The sequence below is a fragment of the Alosa alosa genome, chromosome 7 (assembly GCF_017589495.1).
Source record: "Alosa alosa isolate M-15738 ecotype Scorff River chromosome 7, AALO_Geno_1.1, whole genome shotgun sequence".
Classification (NCBI taxonomy): Eukaryota; Metazoa; Chordata; class Actinopteri; order Clupeiformes; family Clupeidae; genus Alosa; species Alosa alosa.
In genome coordinates this window covers 17,331,959-17,341,504 of record NC_063195.1, presented here as the reverse complement: position 1 = coordinate 17,341,504, position 9,546 = coordinate 17,331,959, and positions in this window count along the sequence as shown.

Genomic DNA, 9,546 nt, shown 5'->3' with positions numbered 1-9,546 from the left:
CATCCATCTGGGACCTCTTCCATTGAGAGTGATTTCTCCAACCAACTTTATGGTTTAGCCAATCAGGACGCAGGGCGGGAGTTTCATAGATGTGACATAGCGTAGAAGCGACTGTGAGTCTGTTATTAGCGTCACGGGTTGGCTTCGATGTGAGTGGTTGAAGTAGCACGTCAATAGATGACGGACAAGTGGCTTATTCAATCATATGCAGGCATTTTTTGGTTAGGCCCAGCCTTCTGAAGCAACACTTCAATGGATCGGTTCCAGATGGATGAGTGGAGCTAGGCGGAGCGAAATTCATCTGGCTATTGCCAGGTTAGTGTCAAGCAGCAGTGAAGTGAAAACCTTATCATGCAGGTAGCCAATGTTCACGTCACCTGAGTCAGACAGAAAACGGGCCCTGCTTGCTCTGTTAAAGTTTGTATGCCCCTTCCAAACTGCGTTAAAAGGGTATATTTAACAGCCAGAATTTCGAAAATGTCCAGGGGGAGACACCCCTGAACCCCCCCGTAATATGATCAGCACCACCTCTCACAAAATACTATCAACGTCCCTGCTACCGGTCCGTCAGATATGACAACTGTGTCCGGTCCGTTTAGTGAAAAATGTTGATGTAGACTGTTTGGACAGCAAAGGGAGATTACAGCCTAATAATAAAAACAGCTGCTGGAATTCATTTCTGTGTGGGCCTGAGTTATAATATATGAAATAATGTACTACATTTTCATTGTGTGCAATTGTGCACCAGCCTGCACAGCGACAGCAAAGAGAGAAGCGGTGGCTGCATGCGCAAACGCGCCCGCGCGCGTCGCGGTCAGGGGGGGGGGGGTTTGATATTGTGCACAGGGGCCCATATTTGTTTAATCCGTCCCTGCACACAAGGCACATTTTTCATTAGTCATGAGACAATACAAGCTGTCAGATACTGAACAACAGATTTTATTGGCTGCTATGTGTGTATTATCACTCTCCTGTATCTTTGACATAAATGTCATTAAATAAAATAAAATTGAATTGTACAGGGTATTGGATATGGCATTTTCAAACCTGAAAAATAAAACATAAATCACTGCTTTCAGTGCTTTGAATGAGAAATGTTTCTCTTCTCTCTGCTTTAGAACCATTTGAAATTAAATAGTGCAATAACAGCCAACTTTTTTCAGCAGTGACCATAAGTGTTATTTTCAGATCAATATCAGATCTCTTTCAAACAAATCATTCTTAATTTATGATCTAATTTGCACACACAACCTTGATTTTTTACTTTTAACTGAGACATGGTTAGATCAAGCAAACAGTGCTGCTACTCTCATCGAATCAGCTCCCCCAAACTTCAGTTTCTTGAGTACTACCAGAGCAAATAAAAGAGGTGGGGGGATAGCCACAATTTTCAAGACGTCTTTTCAGTGCAATCAGTCGTCATTCGGTGACTTTACTTCATTTGAATATCTGTGTGCATGCATTAAGTCTTCTCCTCAGATTTTATTACTGACAATTTACAGGCCTCCAAAACATTCAGCTAAAGTTTTTCTTGAAGAGCTAGGTGAACTGCTATCAGTTGTTTGCATAGAGTTTGACTGTCTTATTATATCAGGGGATCTGAACTTGCATGTGGATAATCCTGAAAACAATTATGCCAAGGAATTCATTGCACTAATCGATACTTTCTCCCTAACACAGCATGTACAGGGGCCAACACACTCTCTCGGCCATACCCTCGACCTTGTTATCACAAAGGGTCTCGATGTCTCTACAGCTGTTAAAGACCTGGCCTTATCTGATCATTTCTGCGTGTTCTTTGATGTGTCTATGTCCCCACACACTCAAAACACCGCTATGATGGTAAAAAGGAGAATCATAAATGATCAGACAAGTGCTCTCTTTGAGCAAGCACTTTCACTAAAGTCAAGTCAACTGTCACTCTGAAGACTTATTTGATCACTTTAATGCAAAAATGGCAAACATTATGGATGACATTGCTCCATTACAATTCAAGAAAGTTAAGGACAAACAGAAAGCACCATGGAGGCAAAATCCAGCAGTTAAACTTCTAAAAAGAGAGTGTAGGAAGACTGAAAGAAAATGGCGTAAATACAAACTTCAGATCCACTATGAAATCCATAAAGAGATGCTCCGCACATATAACTCTGAAATATGCAAAGCAAGACAGTCTTTCTTTTCTAACATTATCAATAGAAGTTCAAATAACACTCATATTCTATTTTCAACTGTTGATAAGTTAACAAATCCCCCCTCACAATTAGCGCCTGAACTTCTCTCAACTAATAAATGCAATGAGTTTTCATCTTTTTTTAAAGGTAAAATTGACAAAATCAGACTCAACATATCTGCTCAACTACAAATTCAACAACCTGAACTTCCAGCAACAAACAGACGGAAACTAAACTTGATGTCAGAGTTCAGCTTGATAGACTACGAAACACTTGAAAAAACGGTACAGAATCTCAGCTCTTCCACATGTGTCTTAGACACTCTGCCTACCAATTTCTTCAAAACTGTTTTTCACCTCATAGCGGCGGATGTCCTTCAAATTGTAAATGTATCACTGCTGTCTGGCACCTTTCCTAAGTCACTGAAAACAGCTGTTGTAAAGCCACTTCTCAAGAAGAATAACCTGGATGCCTCCATGCTAAACAATTACAGGCCCATATCCAATCTACCTTTTATTGGCAAAATTATTGAAAAAGTAGTCTTTAATCAATTGACCACCTTCCTAACATCAAATGGGTATTTTGATTACTTTCAGTCTGGTTTTCGGGCAAATCACAGTACTGAAACAGCTCTCATTAAAGTTTTGAATGACATACGCCTCAACACAGATTCAGGTAAAACATCAGTCCTAGTGCTACTGGACCTTAGTGCAGCATTTGACACTGTTGATCACAATATTCTACTACACAGACTAGAACACTGGGTTGGATTTACAGGCATAGTTATCAGCTGGCTAAAATCATATCTACAAGAAAGGAGTTTCTTTGTTGCCATCGGAAACTGTACCTCAACACCAACGTCCTTGACCTGTGGTGTTCCCCAGGGGTCGATCTTGGGGCCACTATTATTCAACCTCTATATGCTCCCACTTGGACAAATCATTCAAAATAATTTGATTTCATATCATAGCTATGCAGATGACACACAAATTTACTTAGCTCTATCACCAAACGACTATGGTCCTCTTGAGTCTATGTGTCAGTGTATAGAACAAATCAACACCTGGATGTCTCAAAATTTTCTTCAGCTGAACAAAGAAAAAACTGAAGTAATTATATTTGGTAAAAATGAGGAAAGACTTAGGGTTGCCATTCTCCTTGACACAAAAGGTTTGAAGGCAAAGGATACTGTTAAAAATCTTGGTGTATTAATTGACAGTGATCTAAATTTCAACACCCACATGAAAGCGATAACTAAATCAGCTTTTTACCACCTCAAAAATATTGCCAAACTCAGAGGGCTGATGTCAAAACATGACTTAGAAAAACTCATTCATGCATTTATCTCCAGCAGGGTTGATTACTGCAATGGACTGTTCACAGGCCTTCCTAAAAAGACTATTAAACAGCTTCAGGTGATACAAAATGCAGCAGCTAGGACTCTAACAAAAACTAAAAGAACTGACCACATTACTCCAATTCTTAAGTCCTTGCACTGGCTTCCAGTAAGTCACAGAATTGACTTTAAAGCACTATTGCTTGTTTATAAATCAGTAAATGGAGCAGGACCTAAATACTTGTCAGACATGCTTCAGCAGTACACACCTTCTCGTCCTCTCAGGTCCCAGGTGAAAAACCTGCTAATAAAACCTACAGTTAGAACTAAACATGGTGAAGCAGCTTTTAGCTGCTATCGCGGCTCAGCTGTGGAACCAACTTTCGGATGACATTAAAAGGCCCCAACTGTAGCCAGTTTTAAATCTAGACTTAAGACCAAACTGTTCTCAGATGCTTTCTGCTAACTGTGCCGAGTTACAAATTCTGAATCTGCCTTGATAATTATTCTACTTTGTCTTTTATTACTTTTTTTTACTACTTTTTGCCTTTGTTTTTGCTTACTAATTATTCTTTATTTTTAAATGATTTTACCTTGTGTTTTATGTTTTCTTTTTATTATGATCTTTACCTTTTAACTATCCTTTGACTATATTGCCCTTCTATGCTTTTATTTGTTATTATTGTTTGGTTTTGTTTATGTAAAGCACATTGAATGACCTCTGTGTATGAAATGTGCTATATAAATAAACTTGACTTGACTTGACTTGACTATTTTGCACACAGTAAAATAGCAGCTCTAAGACAGGGCACTTCCTGAACTCCTGTGCAAACATTAATCAGTAATCACATACTTGATTTTAGTGTGGCAGGTTTTGTAAGTCTTGTCTAGTTTCCCATTAACTTTGTCCAAAATGTGCCCAGATGTCCGCTTTCCAGCTTTGGGTGCGTTTTTAATTACCCATCTATCGCGGTAATCTCCCTCCATCATCTTGATTCTTTAGTGTTGTTGTTATGCTAGCTAGTGCTGCCGCTTAGCATGTAGCTACAGGTTGTGCATGTCATTGCAACGTTGCTCCGGAAATGCCCCCAGAAGTACTTGAAACTTCACAACTTCATTGTCCACTCAAGGCCAGAAAATAAACAGTGACATAATCGATTATGGCACGTTGCCGCATCGATGCTGAATCGTGCATGCCCCACATTGCAATGCACCGCCAAATCGATTATTTTTGACGCCACTACTATTTAGGGCCCAAGCACTAACGGCCTGGACGGCCTTGCACACCGAGAGGTAAGATTTTGTAAGGATTATTAGGGCCCGAGCACCGAAGGGCACAAGGGCCTATTGTTTTTGGAAAGATTTTTATTACTATTATTATTATTATGCTCGTTCTGCTGCGAAGTAGAACAATCTTTTGACTTGACTGACTAAAAAGGTCTGTACCTTGTAAACTGCCAGTATGACATACGGTGTTTTGCGGTCACATGTCCGCATGTAGGCCTTGTGGAGATGACATACGGTGTTTTGCGGTCACATGTCCGCATGTAGGCCTTGTGGAGATCTGTCAGACGGCTGGTTAGTACTCTTGTTTGTTTTGTTTTTTTCACTTTTGGACCAACTACATCTTTCTTGCCTGGAAGAACAATACTGTATACAATACTTTCTAGCAGCAAAAATGACTCCACTTTCTGTGCCTTCTCAGACTTCTTGCTTTTTGGAGTCTTACTGACAGCTGTTGGCATTATTGTCTTTTCAGATAAAGCAGTGTAGTCCATTCGTCAGACATGACTTTATTTCCATACCTGTGAAATATAACATTTACTAAAACAATAGTGAGTGTCACATTGAGAGGTGACCAACACAATGTGGAAATCAAACACACTGCAAATTCACATATAGACATGCACAGAGAATGTACAAGCACGAGTGAATACAAACAACTGACAAAGAAGTCATCATAGTTTCCAGCCACCTTGCAGCAGTGCAAGAAATGATTGCAGATGTCCTTGTTTCATTGCAAAAGGATGAAACAACTCATTTGCTGGCCTGCTTAGAAACAAACAAACAAAAAAATGAGTGACATCCATGGTGTCAGTGGTTATGATCTCTTCATTTTCATAAACACTCACTGCATGGATCTTCTTGGCCAGGTTTTTTTGATCTATGTCACATGTCTAGCGTATGGAGCACTCCGCTGTCCTTGTATTTCCTTCTGTTTGGATCTGTATACAAAATTACAGCAAATAATATAATAGAATAGCTTCTCTGATCATGTTATCAAAATTTTGACAAACCCTTCTCTCTCCATGGTCACAGAGTTCCTCTGTGTTTCACGTTTGTCAATGTTGACAGCAGATATTATTTCTTTTGTGTCATTTTCCATGACAGTGTACACTGTAGGTGCAGTACTTAGCACAGAACCCAGAACTGTCCATACAACCATCAGTTGCCAGGTGTTATACTCACCTAAACCTACAATATTGTTCTTCGAATGCAGCCTGGAAGTGACTTCTGCTCTCTTGTCATTCCAGAACTCTTTGATGGCATCCACACACTGGTCCTGTATTCTGGGTAGAGCAATGGGGAACAATCCCCATGTTCATGAACTTGAAGAGCAGTGCAATATTAGCATAGTTATTTCCAGACAGGAGAATATTAGATGCCAACAAGAGATCACCAGCTTGCATGCCGTACTTGAAAGTACAGTAGAAGTTCTATCTATCTATCTATCTATCTATCTATCTATCTATCTATCTATCTATCTCTATCTAGTTCCACTGCCAGACACAGTGATTGTTAGGACAGATCTGGAAGTCACATGACACAAAGGCAAGATATTAGTGGTTGTTTTTAAAACTAACTACAAAAAAAGATATAGTTTTAACATACCCACTGCATGATGGCCGCTGTTCCCCTTGACTTGGTCTGTATAATGAAGGGTCCAGGAGCCCGACATTCCACAGATGTCAGTGGGTCTTTTGCTGTACACAGTGGGATTGGCAGTAACAGATACTCTGCAAGCCCTTTCAAGCAGAGATGGTAATTTTCAGGCACAGGTGCTTGGTGTAACTCTGTGTCTGAAGCATCACATACAGTGTCATCCATACTGATGGGCTGAAGATTTTCCAGACATAATTTGGTGGTAATGGCACTACCAATGCTGTAGGAATAGGAAATACTTTCAGAGACTTTCTAATGAGGAGCAGTGTTGGTCAAGTTACTTGGAAAAAGTAATTAGTTACTGATTACTTATCCAAGAAAGTAATCCAGTTACTTTACTGATTACTTATTTTCAAAAGTAATTAGTGCGGAAGAATTTTTAGCTTAAAGGTCTGTAAAAACTAAGTCTGAAATAAGGTTTGTCTTTCTCTTTAGTAGTTTATTTAATCTCTGCACAGAGAGGTCTCATAAGCATCAGGCAATCAGGATGGAGACAAAGTCTGTGCACCCAAGAGACCATCAGTTGTTTTCTCACACATACATTTATACCTCACACAGTATCATAATCTCATTGTATCATTGTATCATTACACCCTCTCTGCACATACACATGACTTGGTCAATACAATGGGTTATTTAAGAATCAAGGACATTAAGAACATTTCTAACGTCATACAACACACATGATTTGCCATCGGACCATTAGTTATTGAAACAGAAGTATCAAATAATAAGAACTAGATTAGTGTCAAACAGAAAGAGTGAATTCACACTGCATTAGAAGTATCAATTATAAGGAACATCACGAGCTAGGCTAAACACAGGAGAGTCCATTCAAAAGTGTGAAATCATACAGAAACACAAGTATCAAATCAAATGTTAAGGTCCCTTTTTGTCATTTCCCCTCACATTAGTTACTTTACTTAGTTACTTTTATAAAAAAACACTAGCTATACACAACCTGAATACGCTTTTTTAAAACTTGGTTTTATTAGTTTCAATCTTGACTTTTTGCTGTGTATACTCCTTCATTCGAATAGATGTAAATAAAATATAGCAATAAAATAATTAAAACCAAAGTCTCTATTAACATTTACATCTTTTAACAGTTGCAGTGCAGAGAGGAGTAATGCATTTACCAAAACAGAAAATGCTGTTGCATGCCACATTTAGGCTGTTCTAATGTCAAAGAAGAGTATTTGAACTGTGTGTGTGCAGTGTCGCTGCTGGCTATTTTGGTGCCCAAAGCACAAATAAAATGATATTGTAATATATATTATTTAAATTATAATAATGACAGTCATTTTAGTTTAAAATATTTCTTAAGAAATACTACTAATTTGATGCAGTTTAACTCATTTATAAATGGTGCGCTGTCACTTTAAGAGCGTCTACACAACTCTCATAATGATCAGCTCCATTCAAATATAAGCCATTGGCTAGTCTACAAACTCCACATTTAGCACAATATTAGCAATAATGATGACATATTAAGTTGGTATAAACTATAAAAAAAACTATCTAGACATTTTCTGTTTGCAATTAAAAGTGATAGCTATAGAGTGGAATGTGTTTCAATCGGCATAGGCTACTGCTTCATGTAAATGCTTAGTTTAAGGGAAACGAATTATTGAAGACTTCAACACTCACCAGCCCCATTACAAAACGGCAAAGACCACATTATATTTTTGTCCATTTTCCAAATCACAGTGAATGCAGCCAAAATATTATAATGCCCTGGCTCCTTTTATAACGGGCCAGTAGGCTACAGGGAACCGGCGACATCCTCTTGAGTCTATTTTCACCTGTTGCTGCAGCCATCATGTCGGGATCTGGGGGTGTCTCAATGAGTTTCACATTCCTGTGCCGGCTTGCTAGGTGCTTGCTCAGATTTGAGGTGGAATTTTTCGCTGTAGACAACATTTTTCTTCCCACGCAGAGTGTACAGCGTTAATGTTTTTTTTTCGTAATGTCTGAACTGCAATGAATTAAATGTTCCATGATTGCGCTCTCTCCCGCACTCCATGTCTTGCACACGTGTGTCTGTTGTTTACATCTATGTCGCGCAGCTACGTCATTGTCACGAGTTAGTCTCACAAAGCAAAATCCATACAGCAAAATCCCAAATTCTTTTACTGTCTATGGCAAAATCACGGTTTAGTAACGCAGTAACGCAGGCTGCTTGCAGGAAAGTAAAGTAATCTCATTACTGTTTTTGCAATTGTAATCCCTTACTTTACTAGTTATTTGAAAAAAAAGTAATGGGATTACAGTAACGCGTTACTTCTAACGTGTTACTGCCCATCACTGATGAGGAGACACAGCTCTTAAAGAATGTCCCATAGAAAGTTGTCTGCACATATCCGCCCCTTCCGCCACTTGACATGTGAATACATTGTGGTATTTTTGTGAATACATTGTGCCATTCGTGTTGTGATCTCGCAGCTGGAGCCAGGTTGGTGTCAGTGGTTGGTGAAGCCTAGCGCACACGCAGTTCTGCCCGAAATAGATGCCCAAGCATCGCGCAGCGTCGTCCTCCTTAAAGACTCTTCTTCAAGAAACTTAATTGGTGACCAAGGCCTGCCCCAGCAAGGACGGGAAGCTGCGAACTGTGGAGGTCAAGGTGATGCGTGAAGACGTACCTAAGCTGTTCCTTAGACCCATTTCAGACTTATGGCTCGTTTCAGGCAACCCGTAACCCGTGTTTTCTACCCATGAAAGGCCAGCAGCCAGACCAATGGATACCTTGTCTTAGCTGAATTACTGAAGCTAAGCAGGTGTGGGCCTGGTTAGTACTTGGGTTAGTACTTGGATGGGAGACCTCCTTGGAAAACTAGGTTGCTGCTGGAAGTGGTGTTGGTGGGTGGCCAGTAGGTGGCACTCTTCCCTCTGTGTCTGCTAGCAAAGCAAAAATGAGTGAATTACACTTCGCATGAGGCATCTCTTCTCTCAGTGAAGGCCAGATTGACGTTTGTCTCTCTCGTCTTTCAAGGGCAAGGCATCTGGTTCACCACCACTTGAGGAATTTTGGTGTTTTCCCCCAATAAAAAACAAGACATTGAGAATAATGACCTTAAAGATATTTATTGATTACAG